This window comes from Macaca fascicularis, chromosome 17 (assembly GCF_037993035.2).
Source record: "Macaca fascicularis isolate 582-1 chromosome 17, T2T-MFA8v1.1".
NCBI lineage: Eukaryota > Metazoa > Chordata > Mammalia > Primates > Cercopithecidae > Macaca > Macaca fascicularis.
Window position 1 is genome coordinate 96,823,337 of NC_088391.1, and position 9,491 is coordinate 96,832,827.

Consider the following 9,491-nt stretch of genomic DNA (forward strand, 5'->3'; position numbering starts at 1 on the left):
TTTTTTGAGATGGAGTCTTGCTCTGTCGCCCAGGCTGGAGTGCAGGGGCCGGATCTCGGCTCATGGGTTTAGGCCATTCTCCTGCCTCAGCCTCCTGAGTAGCTGGGACTACAGGTGCCCGCCACCTCGTCCGGCTAGTTTTTTTTTTTTGTATTTTTGTAGTAGAGACGGGGTTTCACCATGTTAGCCAGGATGGTCTCGATCTCCTGACCTCATGATCTGCCCGTCTGGGTCTCCCACAGTGCTAGGATTACAGGCTTGAGTCACCACGCCCGGCCGACAATTTTTCTTCTTGCAGTGTGGCCCAGGGGAGCCAAAAGATTGGGCACCCCGGTCTAGAGTAACATATAGAACAGGGCCATGCACTTGATAGGAAGCTAGAGATCCCAGACTTTAGGAGCAGCATTTGAAAAGGCTCAGGGTCCTGGTAGCATGAACCTTTCAGAACATTTACCATTAGTTTCGTAATGCTTGAGCTGGAAGACCCATGTGAAGGGATTAGGCCAGAATTCCAAGCGAGGGGCCCACGTGGACATCTGTTTGCCATAGAAAGCATGGATTTCTTTCTGGTGCATTTTAAACAGGAGAGGATGTAGCAGAGTGAGGTTGGGAACACGGATGGACAGAAACAGCAGGAGTAAGTGACCACAGAGAAGAATAGGCCAGGTGGAAGTGTTACACATTCACAGAAGAAATGGTGCCTTAGGAGGCTGAATGGTCTGAATAAGGGACTAAATGCCTGACCGGAAAGGAAGGACGAGAGAGAGAAACCCAAGGTTTCTGGTTTGAATGCTGAATAAGTGAGGTCTCCTTTAACTGAGTTGCAAAATATCTTTCAGCTGAGAAATGCTACCATCAAGGTAGCGATGGCTTGGAGACAATTGTCTCAACTCCACCTGGAGTTTAGGAGTGACTTTTGGAATCAGGATATAGATTTTGGAGTCATCAGCTAATAAATTGGCCATTTAGGGGCTTCAGTTAAGCCCTAGACAGTGACAGTAGAGGGTTAGGGAAGGACCAGGTCATTCTGGGAGCAGAGGCCCTGCGTGCCTGGAGGAGTCACCTTCTCACAAAGCCTGCTCTGATGGGGAGAAGCGAGGGAGACAAAGAAATGGAGATCTGGGGACCACGAAGGGCAAAGGCAGTGCTTTGGTGGATGCTGAAGAAATGACTGCAGTGAACTCACAGGCAAACAAGAGTCTGTAAGTCACATGCTGGCAGAAAACTTTAGTCTATTAAATATGGGCATTTTCTCCCTTGAGATTATTTTTAACAAAAACTTGCATTAGATTAGGAAGTTTATTAAATTCCATGTCAGAACAGACATCAGACCCATTATCTGAGCCTCCCAGGGAGGATGAGCAATTTGTACTATAACAATAGTATAGGTGAAAACTAAATGCTGGGCACCACCTCACAGCGACACGTGGTTATTGCCACGGAAGACCCAGGCTGGCAGCCCAGCTCCCCAAGGCCCCGTGCAGCAGCATTACGGAGCTGAAGGATTTGCCAGGGTCCCAGAGCTGGCCCCACTTTACAAGCTGCTGCTCAGGGACAGAGGCACATATTCCAGGCGCATTTTCCAAACTCATTAGACTAAAGTGTAGAGCGAGAATGCCAGTGTAATAATTTCAGAGAAATAAAGCTGTCACACAGCCTCAGTTAGCAGGACCAAGACATTCTGTCCCGAAGGTTAAGCCATAGGACAAATCAAATCACCATCAGGAGCCTCTTTGTTGAGATACCCGAAAGATTGACTGCATAAGGACCTGATATTCAAAGTAGTGTCTGCAGCTCTTTCTCCCCATATACTAAGCCAACTTATTCATTAACTATGAGAATTTACTGTCGCAGGAACCAAAACACATTAAATTGGCAGACTTTCCCAGGGGAAGCCAACCTACAATCAGAATCTTCTTGTGAGCACAGACTAATCACCAAGGAGTGAGAGTACTGAGCATTTAAATGACATCAGGCAAAGGTGGGCTGAGATGTGCATCTCACAGAAGGGAAAACTTCTGCTACTAGGAGATTATTTGGCTAAGCTCCGCCCATTGCCATTGCACTTGAGAGGCTCTTACCAAGGAAGTCAGGTGCTCAGGAGTCCCTCGGCCAATGTGCGTCTCTTCTCTAGAGGGATGGTAGCAATGCATGCCTGTGAGACTCTTCTTCATGTCCATTGTAGACACTGGGTGCCTAATGGAAACCTTTTTTCTCTCCAGATATGGAAATGAATGTAAGCTGCACTGCAGTCTCACAAGCCCTGTGGATCCTTCAGAGGCTCATTTTGTACATCTGCACTTGCTGCTTTAGGTGCTGATGTTGCAGCTGAACCTGCAATAGGCAAGCTTATTTCCTTCCTAAGAGGAAGTGGGGGTGTCTTGCTGTGTCTCTTAACGTTTCAAAATTGTTAAGTGTAGGAGTCCACGCTGAAAGCCTGGTGTGCCGGATCCTAGCCCCCGATTCTTTCCAAAACTCGAGTCCCTCATCCTCTCCGGAGCAGGCTCGCGCAAATGTTTTGCTTACTTCTCCTTTCCGGCTCTGAGTCTCTGGTCTATAGTTCTGCAGTATTCACTGAGCAGCAGCCCTAAGTATGAAGGATTATGAGGAAGAGATGAAAAGAAGAGGAAGTATTCTTAAGAGCCTATAGTTTTTAAGATCTGCATCCTTCAATTCTGATTTAGATTTAAATCTAGCTCCTGGTGTGAATCTTATTTTAAATTTCATGAAAATTGGCAACGGCACGTGCACTGGGGGGTGATGATGCTGCCCATGACTTTCCCTCTTTCTCCTTGCTGTAGTCCACCCCAGTGCTTCTTGGAGGGTGTTCCTTAGACCACCAGCCTCAGCATCAACTGGGAACTGCTTAGAAATGCAAAGCCTTGGCCCCACCCCATGCACACAAAATCGGAAAGGTTGGGGCGGGACCCAGTAGCCTTGTTTTAATCATACAGAGCCTCCCTCTACGCTGATTCGATGTGTGACTTCAATGTACAATCAGTCTGAGAACCACCATTCCAGTTTTGAATACTTTAGTAAATATCAGGACTTTAAAAGAATAAGGAAAAATCAAACGAGAGCAGTTACAACCAAACGAGAGCAGTTACAATAAATCTTTGGCTCTAAGGTGAAGACGTGGCCATCTCTATGTATACTAGGTCATAGTTGGTTAAAATGAGAATTTAACTGAAATCATCTGCTTGTTTTCACTTAGCTCAAGAATTCCTGACCCTCATGATCTCGGGCAGCAAAATTAATATTCTGGAAAAGTCAACTGACATTATTTGCAAAGGCTCAGATCATTTTCAGAAGGTTTATTTTATATCTGTTGACCTGTTTTATCTCACTAGATGGGCCAAACAAACACGAAATAATTGAACTTCCTCCGATGCCACTGTCTAGCATCCCTTCTCTCAAACCCTGAAGTAAATACACCGATATACATAATTTTATATAAAGATCAAACTCCAAATAAACACAATGAGATTTCTTGTCTCAGTGTCATAGTTGCACACTTCGTAGAGAGCAAGTAAGACAAAGGTCCTCAGAAAATAAAAAATGTGAATGACATAAAAAGGAGTAATTTAATATCATGTTAACTCATTCTATATGATGCCAGGTAACGCTGCATCATGGCAAAGACACGATGTAAAGTATTCCCATATAATTTTGGAACCATTGATATGAGAATTCCATATTTCATAACATCAACAAACCAGATGAACCTCATCCACTTAAAGTAGAGAACAGTGAAAAGAACAAATGTCTTGTGAAGAGTGGAAATGAGAACAATGTGTCTGAGGTTAAACAGTGGAAAGAACTTGAGGATGTTGTGCATGAAATAATTATTTCTACAGTGCCATTTCTGCATTTAGTTTATGAGTATGTCAGGGTGTATGATCCAGGCATACTTGAAGAAAAAAATACCAATCTACATGACGTGTGGAGAAAGTCACTGCAGAAATAGCAAGTTCTATAAAAGGCTTATTAAAATTGAATCTTTGAAAAAACAAAGCTTATCTGGCCAGAGTACACATATATAAGATGTGCCTGTAACTCATTTAAGCCTACTATAAGCTTTTATGAATGAAATATTTCTTCAACTATTTGATAATCTAAAGGGATTATGAGATAGGAATTTATATAAAAACCAAACCAAAAAAGCCTCATAACATTTAAATTGCTACCACGATGAACAACAGTGTCCTAATTTTTATGTAGGTTGATTTTACACATTCTGGGCAGTTATTGTGTAGGTAAATGATGTGTTAGATGCTGCATTTAAGTTAAAAGTCTCTGTTTTTAATCTCACATAAATTTCCAAAATAATGGGCCACAGTATGAAGACTCTCCAGGCACTTAGTCATATAGAGAGAATATAATAACACTGCAAAGGTAAAACAAGTCTAGAATTATTTTGCACATTAAAAATTAAGGAACTGTAACTCAGGCAGGTCTAGTGATTTATTCAAAGTCACAAAACCACGTATAGTTGGATTCAGGACTTTGTCACTCTATCTAGTACCCATTCTTAGTGGGTGGTAGATCTGATAGAGATGGGTCCATGCTGTTTCGTTCCAAGAGATATTTAGGATACAGCTCATAGGGAAGTAAACTGTTGAAGGCCAACTCCTTTCAGACTGGCCTCTTCAAGAAGCCCACGGAAGTCATTATGGACTAGTGCTTAGGCATTCAAGTATGGGTCAAGGTGTGAGCTTGCAGCTGAAACCAGTTTCTGCCACCACAAGTCCTTGGCCCCAGTACCCTGATCACCCCAGTAGAGAGACTGGAGCAGCTCAAGTGACGCCCACCAGTGCTGGGGTCCCTGCTGCAGAATCTCAGGGTTGGAGTCTAACATCTGGCCACACTAGGTATCCGGGCACCGGCCTACAGAGTAGTGTGCAACAAGTCCCTGAATTCTGCTTTTCCACTCCCTGTTTGAAGAATTCACCTGCACATACACACATAATCCAGCATGCCCAGCATGTGGCTACTGTATGCACCTTCACACTGTGGCTTCGTGACAACATCATTCCTGTGACACCGCCATCACTCAAACACTTCCATGTTTGAAATTCTTTTTGTGAATCATTTTCTAAGCTTTTCTTTGGAATTGTGTCATTGGTAAACAATCTTCAGACTTTGTATGTGGCCTTTATTTCTGGATGCGGCGGGGGGAAAAGGCAATGGCTATTCAGAGCCAAGTTTGGTGACTAAGGGTGAATAATCCAGCTGCATAATATTATTTGGTCAAAATAATTGCTGTGCCCAAAAGAAATAGATGGATTATGTTTTTAGTTCCTAAAATGACTCCAAGAGTAATTCCGAGAGAAGAGTTGTAGCATATTTGAGTAACATCAATCATTAAAGAAATTCTAAATATTAAGGAAGGTATTTGAAGAACCATACTTATCTGTCTGAATTAGTTTTGGGGTTTTGTTTAAAAAAAAAAAAGTAATAGATTCTATCCATATTGCAAAGGCACGACACACGTAATAGCTCAACTCTTGTCTTCAACTCATTCAATCGTGTCTTCCTCTTCCCCCTAGGAGAAGTTCTATACACATACCTGCTTAGCAAACTGAAAAATTTTGAAACCTTGAAACATTAAAATAAGACTCAACATAGTGTTTCTATGCCAAAAAAAAAAAAAACAAGTACATTAGGAATATTACTCTTAGTGAGTCAAAATGTATAACAAGTCCAGATAATACCCTCTGAAACAGTGCCTCAGTAAATCCAAATGCACGCATGTGACAACACAGCCAATAGTATTAGTACACAAATACAAAAGTAATTGTGGTTTTTGCCATTACTTTTGCACCATGTTAATATTTATAAAGGATTGTCAATCAGTTATTTGTTGAGCTACATTGCACACGGAGGTTGATGAAGTGAGCTGGCTCACCTGTTTCCTGGTGAATGGCTGAGCAAGAGGACGCCAGCATGTCTTTGCATCTGGGGTTCCTAGATCAGAGGCCTGAAAAGCAGCCGCAGTTTTTCCTGACCCAGTTGTTCACAAGTTCTCCACTGCATTTTCCCTTCTGTGGTTTTCAAAGAAACTGAACCTGGAGGAATTGATAGCAAGAATGAGAAGACACAGGCAAGACACCACATATTGCACACGTGGATTGCAGTATGGTTAATAATAATAATAAGTCATCTGAATCAAAAGTGGTATTAATACAAGTGGCTAAATATCAGACATCAACTAAGGAAATATGGTAAATATTAAGATCCCCTTTCTCAGGGAAATAAAGCATAGAGAAATAGAGAAAGCTTAATAGAATTTAAGTTCTAGTACCTTCAAACTCCCTAACCTATCAATATGCAATGATGCCTTCCTCATTCTTTCTTTTTTTTTTCTAATTTCTTTCATATCATTTTTACATTTAATTCTCTTTGTAAACATTTCCATGTTTATTTTGTATATATCAAAAGCATTTATCATTTAGTTTGTGGTGCTTTTACACCTTCTCTTTTCACAGTAATATAATACCTCTCTCTATATATTTGTACCTTTATCAATTAAAATTATATATACTAATTACACATAATTTTATATAGGTCGATATAATAAAATTATATATATACATATATATAAACTGTGTCAATTAAAAACACATAATTACTCTCAGAAATGCTGATACTCATGCTAAACTGTTCCTTCTCCCTCATCCTCTGCAGATGGCGACCATCATTGTTGATTCAGAAGTGAAGCCAAAACATAATTTCCTGGTACTATTCTGGAAGGAGAATAAATAAGATAAAGTAAAAATGACTACGTATCCAATTAGAAAACGCAACTACCACCTCCACTCCAAAAAAGTCATACAAATACGTTCTAGTCTGTGACTCGTCTTCACCCTTCTGTGCACTGGCTTTAAAGGAGCGTTTTACACTCAGATTAAATATTCTCTTAGCTCAATATTTTATGATTTTAATTTCTAAACATGCATCTTAAAGCAAAGAACTTTGCTTTGTAGATTTGTTTTTTTCTGTATGAGATATTAAAATGTCTATTTTTCATAAACTGATAAAAATTACTCCTCCATGAAATTAACAAGGATGCAGTCACACACCATTATAATACTGAATCTTCTTTTTTTTCTCATTTTTATTTCTACTTGGTCATTCTTTAAATTTGTAATACGCTTTTTTCCAAGATATTGTTTGATCCTAAGCATATACACTGATATCAAAATTAATTACTTAACAAAATCCCAAGAATGAAATTTACATCCTTAAGGAGAAGAACATTTAGTCTGACTCAGAGTGACTGGATTTAAAATGTATTTGCAGTTAACATAAAACATTCAGTTTTAAGATCATTGTAACATTTTCAAACAGGCAAATCTTGAAAGACATGCCTAGATTTGCTCTCAGCATAATTTATATATTTTTTTCTCTAAGAAATAGAGTTTAGCTTCCACTTAAAATGCATGAATATATGTCTGCCATATTTTGTTTTATTTTAGAGATCTAAATTCTACATTAAGTAGAATATGCAGTTTTAGATTAAAAAATAGAAAACCTTTTAAATGACTTAGTCTCATTTTTTTTATGTCCTTTCAACAAAGTGGGCTTTAGTCAGTGGGATGAAAGTAGTTAAAAAAAAATTTAAGAAAGGAAGAAATAAAAATGTTAAAAGCACAAGGTGAATTAAAATCATGGTAGCACAAGTTCGTAGTCTACAGGGTAAAATTTGAAGACAAGGCCAGGCATGGGGACTCACGCCTCTAATGCCAGCATTTTGGGAGGCCGAGGTCAGGAGTTTGAGACCAGCCTGACCAATATGGTGAAACCCCATCTCCACTAAAAGTACAAAAATTAGCCAGGCATGGTGGTGTGTGCCTTTAATGCCAGTTACTCAGGAGGCTGAGGCAAGAGAATTGCTTGAACCCAGGAGGTGGAGGTTGCAGTCAGCTGAGATTTTGTCACTGCTCTCTAGCCTGGGTGACAGAGCAAGACTCTTGTCTTGGGGTGGAAAAAAAAATGAAGACGATCACAGTCATACAAGTTACAGGATAGTCTTCACTACTATTTGACAAAGACATAAGAAGCACTCCATTGTCAGTTTTCTGTAGGTTAGATTTGAATCAGGGATCTAACTTTCTGTGCCCATGTTACCCTGAATTCATTGCATCAGGTTTTAGTGGTCACCACAGGAAGCAGAATCTTGAGAGAATGGAATCTAGAACAGGCACCTTGTTGATGGGGGTGAAAAAGAAACAAGGAAATCGGAAATATGTGGAGTTTACGTCCAGAGGGGAGAGAGGAAGAATGCCTATGTGAGGAGAAACATCATTGATCAGTGCATTAAAGAAAAGTTTCATCAGATGACCATTTTTCCCAAAGCCAAGTCAAAAAAAGATATGATTCAGCACAGAGAGTAAGGCTGGAAAAGACTGACAAGAAATGAGAATTCTACTCAACATGCTCATTCTAGTGTCTCTGCCTTTTTCACAGCCATTTTTGCTATTTTCCTATCCTTTCATTTCTTTCCTTTTCTTAACATACTTTTGACAAGACAAAAAACCAAAATGACCAGCAGTCAAATCAGTGTTTCAAGCAAGAAAGTATAGAATGATAACAATGTTTTAGATATATCCGTTTCAGTAAAATATATTATAAACATTTTTAAAAAAGAAACTATAGAGAACTTTATTCTAGCAAAGAGTTGACTTCCTTTTTTAATTCCTTAGGATAGGCTCAAGCATACTAACTTCAGTGTCTCTCTGGGACACGCCCTATTTACTTGTGCAGTTCTTAAGTTCATAAGGGATTCCCAACCACAGCTACTGAAATCTTACCCATTCCTTCCCACCTGTCAGTGGTTTTAAATCTTGGAAAAATTGGGGCGGGGGTGCAAGAATTTCAAAAGAGAAAGCAGAAAAATCAAAGAGAACAAAAGAGGAAGTGAAGCTGAGAAGAGAAACGTCAGATTGGAAGAGTGGGTATCTGTGAGAGACGCTGCACTCGCTCACTCTCAGATTGGATGAGTGGGTATCTGTGAGAGACGCTGCACTCACTCACTCAGGAGGAAGGAAGAAGAATGGACATCACCAAAAATCTATCAGCAAGGCTCTTTCATTTCTTCTCTCCTTTCGTTCATTCCAAACGTCACACGGGGAACACGGATCCAAAGCACTTCCATTTTTTTCTCACAGTAGAATAACTTCATAGAATAAAGTGCTACACTGTTATATGAAATCCAGCACAAATTATTTTATTTTGTGACTAACATCTGAAATGATCCCAAGAAGATAACTTCAGCCAGAGAAGAGAACTCCCTCTACAATCTTGGATCTGGGAAAAGCACCTACCATCTTGGCTCAAGATAGGAGATAAGAATGGAGGTTTTTAAACTCTCCTCAGTTTTTTCTCTTTTGTATGTCCTGGAACAATTCCTGGGACAAGACGTTTGAAAAGGTGAGATAAATTATACCAACCTTTTGAGGATCACATATCTACTGTATGTACAAATAATA

At 39.8% G+C, this 9,491-nt stretch overlaps 1 long non-coding RNA gene across 1 annotated transcript; it reads right to left on the bottom strand.

Moving 5' to 3' along the window:
* Nucleotides 1–2,081: 2,081 nt before the first annotated feature.
* On the bottom strand, nucleotides 2,082–6,746 carry LOC102116715 (uncharacterized). The gene is made up of 3 exons (XR_012426753.1): nucleotides 6,633–6,746; nucleotides 5,909–6,068; nucleotides 2,082–2,587 (listed from the first exon to the last, which is right to left on the bottom strand). It is a non-coding gene; the product is annotated as an uncharacterized lncRNA (long non-coding RNA).
* Nucleotides 6,747–9,491: the final 2,745 nt, after the last annotated feature.